The 15,404-nt window shown below is 48.1% G+C and overlaps 1 protein-coding gene across 3 annotated transcripts in view; it reads right to left on the bottom strand.

Moving 5' to 3' along the window:
• LOC134966647 (scyllo-inositol 2-dehydrogenase (NADP(+)) IolW-like) overlaps positions 1-15,404 on the bottom strand; it is a 455,266-nt gene that overhangs the window by 379,338 nt on the left and 60,524 nt on the right. Inside the window, exon 1 of one of the 3 annotated variants that reach the window (XM_063943553.1) lies at positions 5,798-5,816. The exons of the other annotated variants lie outside the window; for them this stretch is intronic. The gene's annotated coding sequence lies outside the window, so the exon portion shown is untranslated. Of the gene's footprint in view, positions 1-5,797; positions 5,817-15,404 lie in introns of those variants that run through there. 3 annotated transcript variants of the gene reach the window in all.

Raw genomic sequence — 15,404 nt, forward strand, 5'->3', positions numbered from 1 at the left:
TTGGGGTAGACTGAACCCAGTGTCATGTTAGTGTAACTAGCCTGCCTGAGGTGACGTGTGCCTATGGCTAATGTACTCCATCCTGGACACTCTCCAGCTGGACCTTGATGACCTGTCTGTGAGTTTCTGCCTTGGTCTTCCAGCTGCTGATGTAGGCTGGGGCTCTGTTACCTGCACCCACTGACCACCGGACGCCTAAACCCTCTCTCCACCACCATTCCCCGGAGCTGGGGCACATACAGTACCTCAAATACCCTGAATCCAATACAATCCCACTAAATCCAGGACGCAGAGCATTCCTACACAGTGGCGCTGAGAGGTAGAGGGGGGGGGGGGGGGACTCTTTACCCTGGGTTCTGCGTACGTCCCACCCGCAGTGGAGTGACTGCTGCTGTGTGCTGCACTGGGAGAGAGACTGCTGCAGAGGCAGTCACTGCTCTTTCGCCCTGATGTGTGGGTGGTGATCGACCCAGCCTTGCCGCCTGCCCACCCTCCTGCCCCCATGTCGGCGCCCCCCTATCCAGCTGTGCGGCCTCTTCATAGCGGCACATGAAATAATCTTTTCAATATTTAATAAGGAGGGGGGCTGGCCACACCTCCCTGCACTGGTCATGCCCCCTCCCATTTCTTGGGCCAGGCACAGCTGTTGGAACTCGTCCCTACCTCATGCCTCCTGTCTGTCACCCCCTCCCCAATATTGTAACATACCTCCCCCAACTGTCCCGATACTGACGAGACAGTCCCGTTTTTCATAGTTTGTCCCGCAGGTCACGGTGTCCCCCAATGGGGTGGGAGTTGGGAGATCACCACTGTCACTCGCTGCTCTGAGCAGAACAGCAGTGAATAAATGCGGGTCTCGTGCCTCCCTGGGTTCCCACAGGACTGCAGAACTTGGGGGGTGGAGCAGTAGGGTGGGACAGTAGGTGGCGCTGATGTGGCCTCTGCTGTGGCGTCCGGGGTTTACAGGGGGGAGTTGGGTCTGTGAGGGACGACGGCGCTGCTGTACTCAGTCATTCCTCTGCTGGCTCCCGCGGCACTGGGGCTGTGTCTTCCACTCCGGTCCCTGCAGCCTCTGCCTCTGGACAAACGGGCAGTAGCTGTAGGGGTGCAAGGGCGCCTTCCGGTTCTCCGGCTGGTGCTGCGGCAAGTCCATCGCCTGCTGTTTTTCGACTCCTCCCAGTTGTCCGCCGCTTTTTCTTCCATTGCAGCTGCTCTAGCTCCATTCATGTCAGCCCTGTCCGTGGAGGGTGGGGTTCTGGGGTTGCTGCGGGGGGTGCTACTCCCGGGGTCTCCCCATTTATGAGATTTGGTAGGGGCATGAGGTTGACTGTGTCCCATTTGGTTGGTGATGCGGGTGAGGTTGCTCGGGCTCTGCCATCCCTGGCGGACTTGTCCTTGTCTCCCGGCTCCAGGGCGGGATTTCCATTGTTTTTCAGAACCGGAGGAGGTTTCGAGTGTACGGCTGGACAGCAAGAGTGACTCTACATCTTGGGTCGGTCAGCCGGAAGCATCAGGTGAGGGGTCCGGGGAGTCCATCTTGGTACTGTCGCGCGCTTCTTCCTCTTCTGGCTCTCAGACCAGCTCCTCTTCCTCATCCTCATCGTCTCTCGGTTTTTCAGTCAACAGCGCAGCGCGGGCCCGTAAGCATGCTTCTAAGTATGGGAAGAAGGAGGCAGGCAAATGCGAGCACCACGCTAAGCACAAGAGGGCTGCTGAGCTTTCCCGCAGGGAAAGGAAGCGGCGTAACCTGCCTGGAGTCGCCCGTTGTGACTACATGGCTGTGTTGCGCGAGAGCTGCCGCAAAAAAAATTCAGTAGGACAATTTTGTTGATATGTTCACGTTGACTGATGAGGCAAAAGAAGGCGTTTAAGGGGGTGTTGGTGTTGAGGGTGTTGTTAAGGGGGTGTTGGGGCCGCTAAGGCAAAATGCGGTTTTGGTGTTGAGGCTTTTAAATCTTATGATGCTTGGTTGGCTGGGTTCTGCGTCTTTGCAGCCTGTTATCTGGAAGATCGTCCGGGTGAGCATATCAACATAATCCGCTACATACACTTGATTCACGACATGCATTGCAAGTATCCGGGCGTCGGCGGAGGGTCTATGACAACCAGTTTAGGCGCAAGCAGGATTGTTTGAGGGTCATGGACTTCGGCGGGAGGCTCTGCTTGCACGGCGGTTCGGGGGGCCTAGTCGTGCGCAAGGGCTGGGACAGGCTAAAGGCAAATGTTTTGCCTTCAATAAGGCACCTGTTGGACAACGGTGTTGGACAACGGTGTAGTTATCGACACCTCTGCTTGCGTTGCGGTGGGCCCACCCTGCCTCCAACTGCTTTCATTGTGGGCACTCTGCCCTGAGAGGGGGCAATCCCGTTCCTGCCAAGCCCACTACCGCGGCTTCATCTAAGTAGGGCTCCCACCCAGATACGGCTGGAGGCTATGGGTAAGTGGTTGTCCTGGTATGTGGATCAGGATGTTGCAAGTTTCCTTTTTGATGGTTTTGGTTACAACGTGCTGCGTGGCAAGGTGGATAAGGAGATACAGCTTGGCCGCATGGCGGGTCCTTTTTCTCAGCCCCCTTTGAAGGATTTGATTATTTCTCCGGTGGGTGTTACGAAAAAGGCCCCGGGTAAGTTTCAGCTCATTCAACATCTTTCTTACCCGTCAGGACGCTCCGTCAACGACACCATCCCCCCCCCCCCCCCCCCGAGTATTGCTTGGTAGGCTATCAGTCATTTGAGGATGCTCTGGATATGGTCCGGACCTACAGGCCCGGGGCCCTCATGGCTAAGACTGATGTTGAGTCAACTTTTCGGCTGCTCCCGCTTCACCCTGATTCATTTCGGTTTATGGGCTTCCACATCGGGGACGAATATTTCATTGACAAGTGCTTGCCAATGGGATGTTCTGTTTCATGTGCCTTTTTTGAGAAGTTCAGTTCCTTTTTGCATTGGTATGTGGAGTTTTTGTCAGGGGGTCGGGGTCTCACACATTACTTAGACGATTTCCTTTGCATTGGTCCGGCAGGTACCAGTCGTTGCTCCGAGCTCCTTTAGTTTACGGGCCTTGTTTTATTATTTTGGTGTTCCTATCGCGGCGGAGAAGACAGAGGGCCCCGTTTCCTGTTTGTCCTTTTTGGGGATCCAAATTGACACTGTGGCGGGCTGTTGCAGCCTCCCTAGGGATAAGGTGGAGATAAGGTGGAGAAGTTGCATGAGTGCATCCTGCTGTGTGTTGCGGCGCGTAAGGTTACGCTTTTGGGCCTGTTGAATTTTGCCTGCAGAGTCATCCCTATGGTCAGGCACTTTTGCCGTAAATTGGAACGGGCCACAATGGGTGTCACTAGGTCTCATCACTTGATTAGGTTGTCGTCCGAGATAAAGCAAGACCTGGCCGTTTGGGCTTAGTTTCTAGACGACTTTAATCTGGTTGGCTCCCGTCGATAATTCTAGCTTGCAGTTGTTCACGGACGCAGCGGGTTCTGTGGGTTTTGGATGTTTCCTGGCAGGTTCTTGGTGCGCTGCTTCGTGGCAGCGGTGCTGGTTCGAGAGATGTTTAACTAGAGATCTTTTGCTGTTGGAGCTCTTTCCTATCATGGTGGCTTTGGAGGTTTGAGGCGGACAGTTGCGCGATCGCAGAATCCTGTTCAAGTGTGATAACCTGGGCATGGTGTACGCGATCAATAATCAGCGGGCCAAATTCTTAGTGGTATTGCGAGTCTTGGCTCAGTTGATGCTGCAATGCTTGCGTTACAATGTGGTCTTTCAAGCCCAGCACTTCCCCGGTGTGGATAACGGTGTGGCCGATGCATTATCTCGGTGCCAATGGGATACGTTCCGTGCGCTTGCGCCTCTTGCTGATGTTGTTAGGGTTCTCTGCCTTCCTTATGTTTGGCAAGTGAGCGAGCCAGCTTGGAGGGGTTAGCGGAGCATTCCATCGTCCCGAATACCATTCAGGCGTATCGCTAAGGGGCTTTCAGGTAAGAGTGGGCATCGTCGGATGCTTTCTTTTATTTGGCAGCTCTATGAGATCCAGAGCGGTAGCCTCCCGTTACCTGGCCAGCATTTCCTTTTTTGCGAGGGTTAAGGGGGCTCACGATTTTATGAAGAGCATTTTGATTGCGAAAGCCATGAAAGGCTGGGCGCCTGTAGTTCGGGTTAACCCAGATAGCAGGCGTCCCATTGATGCGTCGCTTCTCCCCACTGTATTGGGTGCGGTTGAGAGCGTTGCCGACTCAGTCTTTGAGTCCCTTCTGTTACGTTTGGCTTTTTCAATGGCTTACCACGGCGCTTTTCGAGTTTCCGAGCTGGTTGCACCCTCCAAGAAGTTGCATGCGATTTTGCTTTGTTCGAATGTCTGTTGGATCACCCGGTCGGGAACAGCGACACCACCTGGACGGGTGGGTAGTCAAGGTATAAGGTTGAGTGGATACAGTTTTATTGTTTAGGTTGAGTTTTAAGTTGGTACAGTTTTATGGGTTGGGGTAGAAGTTAGCCATTCTTTCTTGGCCGCCACTATTTAATCTTTATTCAGACATTTTTAGTTAAAAGTTATTGAATAAATCAGCTAACAATTTCTGCCAAATCTGAAGGCCCATACACACTTGACGATGCACACATCGTTAACGACCGTCGTTAACGACTTCCCTTGAACTTCCCTTGTACAGCTGAGCAAACGACATGAGCATACACACTACCAAAGCACAACGACCAAAGACCATTTATCGTTGAAGCATCCAAGCTGAACAGTTTATTAAAATAATGAGCTGGGAACAGGGCTGGTGAACAGTGGCTTGGTCGTTGGTCGTTCACACCATACACATTCAACGACGTCTCTGGTCGGTAACGACCATAGTGGAAATTGAGCATACATGCTCCACAGATAAGCGAGGGTCGTTAACGTCCCGCGGGGCCGCGCATCGGTGGTCGTCGGATGCATACACACTTGACGATATAATGAGCGACGTCGTTGATGAGGGCTGAAATGAACGACGTCGCTCATTTTATCGTCAAGTGTGTATGGGCCTTAAGTCTCTGAGTCTTTATTTTAGAGTTAAGTGTTTATGAAAGTACATGGTCATCCATCTGCCGTTAGGATGTTTATGTGGAGGCTTTTACAATACACTGCTTAATAAATAAACCCCACACGTTGAGGAATCATAGATTTGCCTTCCCTATAGTTTACAAAAACCCTGCGTAATAAGCCAAAGACTTCCATAAGACCTTCTTTCAGTCTTCAGTAGCCCACTGGTCGTATTTCATGGCCCAAGCAAGACTCTTTGCCATTGCTGCAGAGCAGCTGTAAGTTTTAAAACTACAGGTATTATTTTTTTCAAAAAGATATTATTTCTAACTTTACATTGTTTTTCAGTTTTTGCTCATTTACACTTTTTTTTTTAACCTCTAGCAGTTTACTTCTTACCTTTTTACTATTTTAAGCTATTTACAGGACTTGAATTGCTTTAATTTCAATAAAAATTGGAAAATGAAGGGTGGGGGGGTCTCATAATTTTGACTGGTAGTGTGTGACATTAAGTAAATGCACTGCTTAGAGCAGTTTGATTCATATTGACCTATTCCTACTAGGGTACCACAAATTGAAATGCAGTCCAGATTTTGAATGTTGATGGGGACCCTTTAAATAATGACTTCTTTTGAAGGTGTAGAGTGCTACTGCGCAGACTCCATATTGCTCATCCTGAGAGGCTTCATTCCCTGTACCAAGATGGCTGCCGACCTAAGTACTGCACATTGGTGGCACAATTCTTTCACTCTGTTAGCGCTCCACAGACACCTGCTATTACCTGCTAGTGATCCTGCACTGCAACCTGGCATCTGCATACACTCACCGACTGGTAAGCTGTATGACACCCTGATTCGCTGAACGCCTCTCCACCTGTGTGTAAAGTAAAAACACTCCACTGGTTAAGCAAGTGGGCTGTTCTTTGCCTCAGGGCATCTGCTGGTGTGTACATCATCAAACCTGTACAAACATACTTCCAACAGGTTATGGGTCCAGACACACAAGTACACAGGCCCCTAGCTACTGGAACACCAACAGCAGCACACAAACACCATATTAGGCACATATACAGCACATACAGCTATAGAGCACACCAATGTTTCCAGTGCAGTGTGGCAGCACAGATTATTAGAGCACTGAGGTTGCACTATTATGTCTGAAAGAAGCTTGTATACAAGAGCTATACCCATAATTTATGAAACTAAAACATGCAATTCTACAACTTCAAAGTTTGCTCTGGAAATGCAATTATAGTGTGAGAGATTATGGAAGGTTACAGTAGATCCCGGTGACAGTCCAAACCCAGACGATGTAGAGTAAGCTATGTGTACTATTGGCTTAAGTGTAGAGCAACATGTGTACTCTATCGTACATGGAATATATAGGCTAAAGACATGCGGACAGCACTGGTGCAAAACAGATGCATGTGCAGTAAAAAGAAAAATCGCACAACTATGGCAAACATCAACATAGAGTCCAACCCTATGAAAAGTTGGGAAAAATCCCTATTTTAAGTTAAAATGTCGGGATTTGTTTCAGAACCCTTGGGCCCTCCCCCTGAATAACTAATTAGGCACTTAGAAGTTTTTCATTATTTTTAATTTGCCAATAGTGACATGTCATTTTTGGGGTGAAAAAAGTGCACAATGATGGAATTTGGGGTGCAAGGTATGGGACAGGTATATCGGGGTGCTTTATAAGTAGGACAAGGATTTTAGACTTGCAGATGGGAGTAATCGGCCTGTTTCCACTTTTTTTAAGTCCCGTAAAATGACCCAAATATATACCTACAGTATACCCATTTTTATGTACCCCGAATTTAATTTGAGCACTTATCTTGATGAAAAAAAAATAGCTTTCTAGAATTTTTCATTTAAAAAAAATGCATATAACAGCCATTTGACCCAATTTAAGTACCAGAAATACTTTTATTATAACCAATAATAAACTTCTATACTGTTAGCCGATGTTAGTGTAGCTTTTTTTGGGGGGTACAGACTGATGTACCCATTTCTCACTCTTTACTGCCGACACCAATGTTTGCGGTAAACCCGTTTTTCGTGAACTTACAGTTGAGTAGGTGAATCACGGGCCGCACTTACCCACAGAAATGAAAGACACAAAATCATGAAAACGGGAATTGCTGTAAATTACCGTGATTTTGCGGCTAATTAAATTCGTCCCACTGTTGGAAAAGGGCCAACATATGCTAACTGGCAACTTGGTTAGATAAAGAAATATAACAAAAGAAGTAGAACCAGAAAAACACAGAGAAAAAGTTTACAATTGTGTTTGTTTTTATTTTTTAATGACTTTATGTAATGTTGCTTTTAAAACCTAAACAAATATACTGTTAATTTGAAAATCCAAGTAAAAAAAGACCTATATCTCATTCTCCCACACTAACAAAAATAAATGTTTATATACTGGCTTGGAGATGACCGCCAGCAGAGGGAAGACTCGGCAATAACCCTAGCAGTGTGAAAGGGGTATTGATCAACAAAAGTGCCAAAATGCGCCAGATGGACAACACCCCAGTGCAGACTTAATGAGTAAATGATTACTGCTATAATAGTTAGATGACCTCAGCTTTTTACCATAGTCTCTATATAGTTTAACAGCCAGAGGTGTAGCTAGGTGACATGGTGCCTGGAGCCAGGGGTGTATCTAGGGGTCCGAGCGCCCCTAGCAAAGTAAGGGGCTGGCGCCCCCCCTACACACATTTGGAATAAGGTGTGAGAATTGGAAATGGGGCATGGTCTTGTGGGGGAAGGGTGTGGACACAATAGTACTTCCAATTAAAATTTGCCACACAGTAGTGTCCCTCATTCACATTACACCGCACAGTAGTGCCTCGTATTCATGTTACACCATCCCTCCCCCCTAACCCACCTTTCCCACAGCCTTACCTTAACCTGCCCCCTCCCCCAAAAGCTTCTTCAGTGGTGCCTAACCCTAACCCACCCTTCCTAATCTCCCTCCCTGCAGCCTAACCCTAGCCCTCCCACCCTCACAGCCTAACCCTAACCCTCCCACGTGGCTTGCCAGTACAGACTTTGGCACAAACTCAATCCGGATTTTGCCATTCTGCATCGCTATCTATGTTGGGATGCCAGCACCAGCATTCCGAGCAGTGTCGGGATGCTGGCGTCAGCTTTCCGATCGCCGGGATGCCAAATGCCGGCATCTTAACTGCATCCTGAATGAAATGCTAATGAGATGCTGTGAGATGAGCCTCAAATGGACCCAGCCATTAACCAAACACCATTAGTTGGATGGTGGAAGTGTTACTGTTAGAAGAAACATCAGGGTGCCATCACTTCCAAGATGAAATGATCAATTATACAATTAACTGATATACGTTTCCTTGATCCTGGCCTGGAAATAGGTAAGATATGTATTTTCTTTATTACACTCAACAAGTTAAAGTTTTAGCTTACTTACTACTTACTTACATCTAACATGCATAAAAATCATGTAGTTTTCCAGGTACTACAGTCCCTTCTCCCAAACACTGACACTTTTTTATTATCTTCAACAACGAATAGATCTATAGCACTGTGCTGTATAACAATTGCTGTGTACCTGGTGAGAGTCTGTTACTGCCGCCGCAGCCCCGGTGTCCGTCAGCACCGCACTGCACTAGTGATCAGACTAGTGTCCGGCAGCACCGCACTGCACTAGTGATCAGACTAGTGTCCGGCAGCACCGCAGTGCACTAGTGATCAGACTAGTGTCCGGCAGCACCGTATTTGTAAGCAGACTCACAATAAACTACAGTCCCCAGCAGCCCTTGCTGCAAGGAGCTCCTAGCAACAAGGGCTGCTGGGAGTTGTAGTTTATTTTGAGTCTGATTACAAGTGCGGTGCTGCCGGACACCAGCGCCGCTCCAGCAGTAACAGACTCTCACCAAGTACAGTCTGACAGTACGGCTTTTCTTTCTATCCTTTGGCCGCGGGTGGCACAGCCAGGCGGCGCCCCCTCCTTGCCTGGCGCCCCTGGCGAGTGCCATCCTGGCCAATAGGTAGATACACCCCTGCCTGGAGCAAAGGTAGGTTTTAGCATCCCCTCCTTTGTACTGAATTGGGGGCATGGCCAACTTGTGGTGGAATGTTACATTTGCAAAGAAAAAAACATAAAAAAAAATCCCAAATTGGTGACATGGCTGGGTCTATAAATTTTGGCGCTCAGGGCGAGATTTTCCTTTAGGCGCCCCCATGAATAAAATTGGAGCGCACCACAAGCATAGGGGCGTGGCTTCATGGGGAAGGGACGTGGACACAGAATAGTACCAATTCACATTACACCGCTGAGTAGTGACTATTATTCACATTACAACACACATTAGTACCCCTTATATACGTCACGCCACAGAGTAAAGCCCCTTATACAAGTTATGCCACACAGTAGAGCCCCTTATACATGTTATGCCACAGTATAGCCACTTATACACATTACGCCACAGTAGAGCCATTTATACATGTTGTGCCACAGTAGAGCCGCTTATACATGCTACGCCACAGAAGAACCCCTTATACACGTTACACCAAGGTAAAGCCCTTATACATGTTATGCCATGGTACAGCCCCTTATACACATTACTCCACAGTAGAGCTGCTATGGAAGTAGCTGTATTTAACTATTTACTTGATAATTTAAAATAAACACTATACTGTATATGCCTCAACTGACCTGACCTCACAACACAATCCCACAATGAAAATAATGCCCCCCCCCCCCACAGACCTGACAACCCCCCAATCTGTCAATGAAAATAATGCAACAAATGTGACACCCCCTCACCACAGCGGCGCACCCGCTAACTTTCTCAGCGCCTGGAGCTAGCAAACCACCGGAGCCACCCTCGCTACACCCCTGCTAACAGCAAGATACAGTAATGCAATTTTATACAAATAAAAATGGCATAGTCAGACATGTGTTATGATAATAAATGTACACATGATAAACCTTAAATCCTGATGCTAATACATTATTCTACCTTTTAACATTTTAAATAGGCAACATAACGATATGTCTGTATAGTAATACACCTATCTTTATATTGAATATTATTTGAATATCAGGTGCCACGACTGCTGGCTTTCTAATAACCTGTAATGAATCTGACTGTAGATGACAAAAAGGCATTTAGAGCCCCACCAACTGGACAAACAGTGCATAGCACATTATTCCTCTACTTCCTCTACAATAAGTAAATCATTGCATTGCAGTACGCAATGTCTGGATTCCAGATTACCATGATGCAATGCCACAGTGAAGTTTGAAACTATATAAAAGCCATAAGACTTGAGTTTTACATTTTTTGAACCGCCTCCGAGCAGGTGAAAAGTTGGGAAAAATCCCTATTTTAAGATAAAATGTCGGGATTTGTTTCAGAACCCCTGAGACAACCCCCTGAATAACTAATCAGGCACTTAGAGGTTTTTCGTTATTTTTAATTGGCAAATAATGACATTTTTTGCAAAGTTCTCTGTTAGACAAGCCCATACCACTTACAGGTTTCTTTTCCTGCGTCTGACACCATTTGTAATGAAAGCGTAACACACGTTATCATCATAGGGTACATTTATGGAAATTAGGGGGTCATTCCGAGTTGATTGCTAGCTGCCGTTGTTCGCAGCGCAGCGATCAGGCTGAAATTCGGCACTTCTGCGCATGCTGCGCACGTGCAACGTACTTTCACAAAAGCCGATGCAGTTTTACACAAGCTCTAGCGACGCTTTTCAGTCGCACTGCTGATCGTTGAGTGATTGACAGGAAGTGGGTGTTTCTGGGTGGTAACTGACCGTTTTCGGGGAGTGTGTGTAAAAACGCAGGCGTGTCGGATAAAAACGCAGGAGTGGCTGGAGAAACGCAGGCGTGGCTGGCCGAACGCAGGGCGTGTTTGTGACGTCAAAACAGGAACTAAATAGTCTGTAGTGATCGCAAGGTAGGAGTAGGTCTGCAGCTACTCTGAAACTGAAAAAAAAAAAATTTGTAGCAGCGCTGCGATCCTTTCGTTCGCACTTCTACTAAGCTAAGATACACTCCCAGAGGGCGGCGGCTTAGCGTTTGCATGGCTACTAAAAGCAGCTAGCGAGCGAACAACTCGGAATGAAGGCCTCAGTGCAAACATGTTTTTGGTGCCCCGCAGTTACACACAGAAAATTAACTGTATACTAAAATCTGATTGGATGCTCTGGGTCACACCTTTTTTTGCACAGTTGCTAACAAATATAAACCATGCTTGTGTATTTGTCATGTTGTATTGGGAGATACTCATATACCTTTTGTAATACTCCATGCGATTACTGTTGTTGGATCCTGTGCCTGTCTAATCCCTCACTTACCCTGCTGTGTGACTCTCATATACTCTGAAAGAGTTAGCACACAGGAGCAATGTTGAAAATCAGGTCTCTTTACTAACATGGCACAGGTGCTCAGCTGCTGCAGAAAGGGGTTTTCATGCCACCTGACTCTACCAGTTACCAGGAGGAATCTGGTACAGCTGGACTCATGCTGCAAACTCTAGATTATGGCAGTGCAACCTCTGCACATACAGGGCCTGATACAGAGCTGATCGCTGCTCTGCGTTTTAGCACAGCGGCCGTTTATCGAACGACTGTGCATGCGTATGCACCGCAATGCGCAAGCGCGACGCCAAACAACGACAGGATGGTGAGAAAATTTCCATCGTACGGGCGTTCACAAGGTGATTGACAGGAAGCGGACATTTGGGGGTGGTAACTGCCCATTTTCTGGGAGTGTCAGGAAAAACGCAGGCGTTCCCAAGCGTTTTCAGGGCGGGTGTGTGACATCAGCTCCGGAGCCGATCAGCCTGATTTCTTCGCACTGGAGGAGTAAGTATTGAGCTACACACACACACTGCACAGAATGTAAAAATAAGATTTTACTCACCGGTAAATCTATTTCTCGTAGTCCGTAGTGGATGCTGGGAACTCCGTAAGGACCATGGGGAATAGCGGGCTCCGAAGGAGGCTGGGCACTCTAGAAAGATTTATGACTACCTGGTGTGCACTGGCTCCTCCCACTATGACCCTCCTCCAAGCCTCAGTTAGGACACTGTGCCCGGACGAGCTGACATAATAAGGAAGGATTTTGAATCCCGGGTAAGACTCATACCAGCCACACCAATCACACCGTATAACTCGTGATACTATACCCAGTTAACAGTATGAATATAACTGAGCCTCTCAACAGATGGCTCAACAATAACCCTTTAGTTAGGCAATAACTATATACAAGTATTGCAGACAATCCGCACTTGGGATGGGCGCCCAGCATCCACTACGGACTACGAGAAATAGATTTACCGGTGAGTAAAATCTTATTTTCTCTGACGTCCTAGTGGATGCTGGGAACTCCGTAAGGACCATGGGGATTATACCAAAGCTCCCAAACGGGCGGGAGAGTGCGGGTGACTCTGCAGCACCGAATGAGAGAACTCCAGGTCCTCCTCAGCCAGGGTATCAATTTTGTAGAATTTTGCAAACGTGTTTGCCCCTGACCAAGTAACAGCTCGGCAAAGTTGTAAAGCCGAGACCCGTCGGGCAGCCGCCCAAGATGAGCCCACCTTCCCTGTGGAATGGGCTTTCACTGATTTAAGATGCGGCAGTCCAGCCGCAGAATGCGCCTGCTGAATCGTGTCATAGATCCAGCGAGCGATAGTCTGCTTAGAAGCAGGAGCACCCAGCCTGTTGGGTGCATACAGGATAAATAGCGAGTCAATTTTTCTGACTCTAGCCGTCCTGGAAACATAATTTTTCAAGGCCCTGACTACGTCCAGTAACTTGGAATCCTCCAAGTCCCTAGTAGCCGCAGGCACCACAATAGGTTGGTTCAAGTGAAAAACTGATACCACCTTAGGGAGAAACTGGGGACGAGTCCTCAATTCTGCCCTATCCATATGGAAAATCAGATAAGGACTTTTATATGACAAAGCCGCCAATTCTGATACACGCCTGGCCGAAACAAAGGCCAATAACATGACCACTTTCAACGTGAGATATTTTAGATCCACGGTTCAAACCAATGTGATTTTAAGAAACTCAACACCACGTTGAGATCCCAAGGTGCCACTGGAGGCACAACCGGGGGCTGAATATGCAGCACTCCTTTTACAATGTCTGAACTTCAGGTACTGAAGCTAATGCTTTCTGGAAGAAAATCGACAGAGCCGAGATCTGTATCTTAATGGAGCCTAATTTTAGGCCCATAGACACTCCTGCTTGTAGGAAATGCAGAAATCGACCTAGTTGAAATTCCTCTGTTGGGGCCTTTTTTGGCCTCACAGCAAGCAACATATTTCCGCCATATGCGGTGATAATGTTTTGCAGTTACATCTTTCCTGGCTTGAATCAGCGTAGGAATGACTTCCTCCGGAATGCCCTTTTCCTTTAGGATCCGGCGTTCAACCGCCATGCCATCAAAACGTAGCCGCGGTAAGTCTTGGAACAGACAGGGCCCCTGCTGCAGCAGGTCCTGTCTGAGCGGCAGAGGCCATGGGTCCTCTGATACATTTTCTTGAAGTTCTGGGTACCAGGCTCTTCTTGGCCAATCCGGAACCACGAGTATCGTTCTTACTCCTCGCCTTCTTATTATTCTCAGTACCTTTGGTATGAGAGGCAGAGGGGGGAACACATAAAACGACTGGTACCCCCACGGTGTTACCAGAGCGTCCACAGCTATCGCCTGAAGGTCCCTTGACCTGGCGCAATATCTTTTATAGCTTTTTGTTGAGGCGGGACGCCTTCATGTCCACCTGTGGCCTTTCCCAATGGTGTACAATTTTTTGGAAGACTTCTGGATGAAGTCCCCACACTCTCGGGTGGAAGTCGTGTCTGCTGAGAAGATCTGCTTCCCAGTTGTCCACTCCGGGAATGAACACTGCTGACAGTGCTAACACATGATTTTCCGCCCATCAGAGAATCCTTGTGGCTTCTGCCATCGCCATCCTGCTTCCTGTGCCGCCCTGTTGGTTTACATGGGCGACTGCCGTGATGTTGCCTGATTGGATCAGGACCGGCTGGTTTTGAAGCAGAGGCCTTGCCTGACTCAGGGCATTGTAAATGGCCCTCTGTTCCAGAATATTTATGTAGGGAAGTCACCTGACTTGACCAAAGTCCCTGGAAGTTTCTTCCCTGTGTGACAGCCCCCCAGCCTCAAAGGCTGGCATCCATGGTCACTAGGACCTAGTCCTGTATGTCGAACCTGCGGCCCTCTTGAAGATGGGCACTCTGCAGCCACTACAGTAGAGATACCCTGGTCCTTGGAGACAGGGTTATCAGCCTAATGCATCTGAAGATGCGACCCGGACCACTTGTCCAACAGGTCCCCCTGAAAAGTTCTTGCATGGAACCTGCCGAATGGGATTGCTTCGTAGGAAGCTAACATTTTTCCCAGGACTCGCGTGCAATGATGCACCGATAACTGTTTTGGCTTCAGGAGGTCTCTGACTAGAGATGACAGCTCCTTGGCTTTCTCCACCGGGAGAAACACTTATTTCTGGTCTGTGTCCAGAACCATCCCCAGGAACAGTAGACGTGTCGTAGGAACCAGCTGTGACTCTGGACTGTTTAGAATCCAACCGTGCTGTTGTAGCACTTTCCAAAATAGTGCTACCCCGACTAGCAACTGCTCCTTGGACCTCGCCCTTATAAGGAGATTGTCCAAGTACGGGATAATTAAAACTCCCCTTTTTCGAAGGAGTATCATCATTCCGGCCATTACCTTGGTAACACCCTCGGTGCCATGTACAGTCCAAACGGCAGAGTCTGGACTTGGTAATGGTAATCCTGTACCACAAATCTGAGGTACTCCTGACGAGGATAGTAAATAGGGACATGCAGGTAAGCATCCTTGATGTCCCGGGATACCATGTAATCCCCCTCGTCCAGGCTTGCAATAACCGCCCTGAGCGATTCCATCTTGAACTTGTTCAAGGATTTTAAATATAAAGAAGGGTCACACCGAACCATGCGGTTTCGGTACCCCAACCGTGTGGAATAGTAACCCCGTCCTTGTTGAAGTAGGGGCACCTTAAGTATTACCTGCTGGGAATACAGCTTATTAATTGCCTCTAGCACAGCCTCCCTGCCTGAGGGAGTTGTCGGCAAGGCATATTTGAGGAAACGGCGGGGGGAAGACATCTCGAATTCCAGCTTGTACCCCTGAAATACTACTTGAATGAAACAGGGATCCACCTGTGAGCGAGCCCACTGATCGCTGAAACTTTTGAGACGGCCCCCCACCGTACCTGGCTACACCTGTGGAGCCCCCGCATCATGCTGTGGACTCAGAGGAAGCGAGAGAAGAATTATGATTCTGGGAACAGGCTGACTGGTGCAGCTTTTTCCCTCTTCCCTTGT

This window comes from Pseudophryne corroboree, chromosome 10 (genome assembly GCF_028390025.1).
Source record: "Pseudophryne corroboree isolate aPseCor3 chromosome 10, aPseCor3.hap2, whole genome shotgun sequence".
Classification (NCBI taxonomy): domain Eukaryota; kingdom Metazoa; phylum Chordata; class Amphibia; order Anura; family Myobatrachidae; genus Pseudophryne; species Pseudophryne corroboree.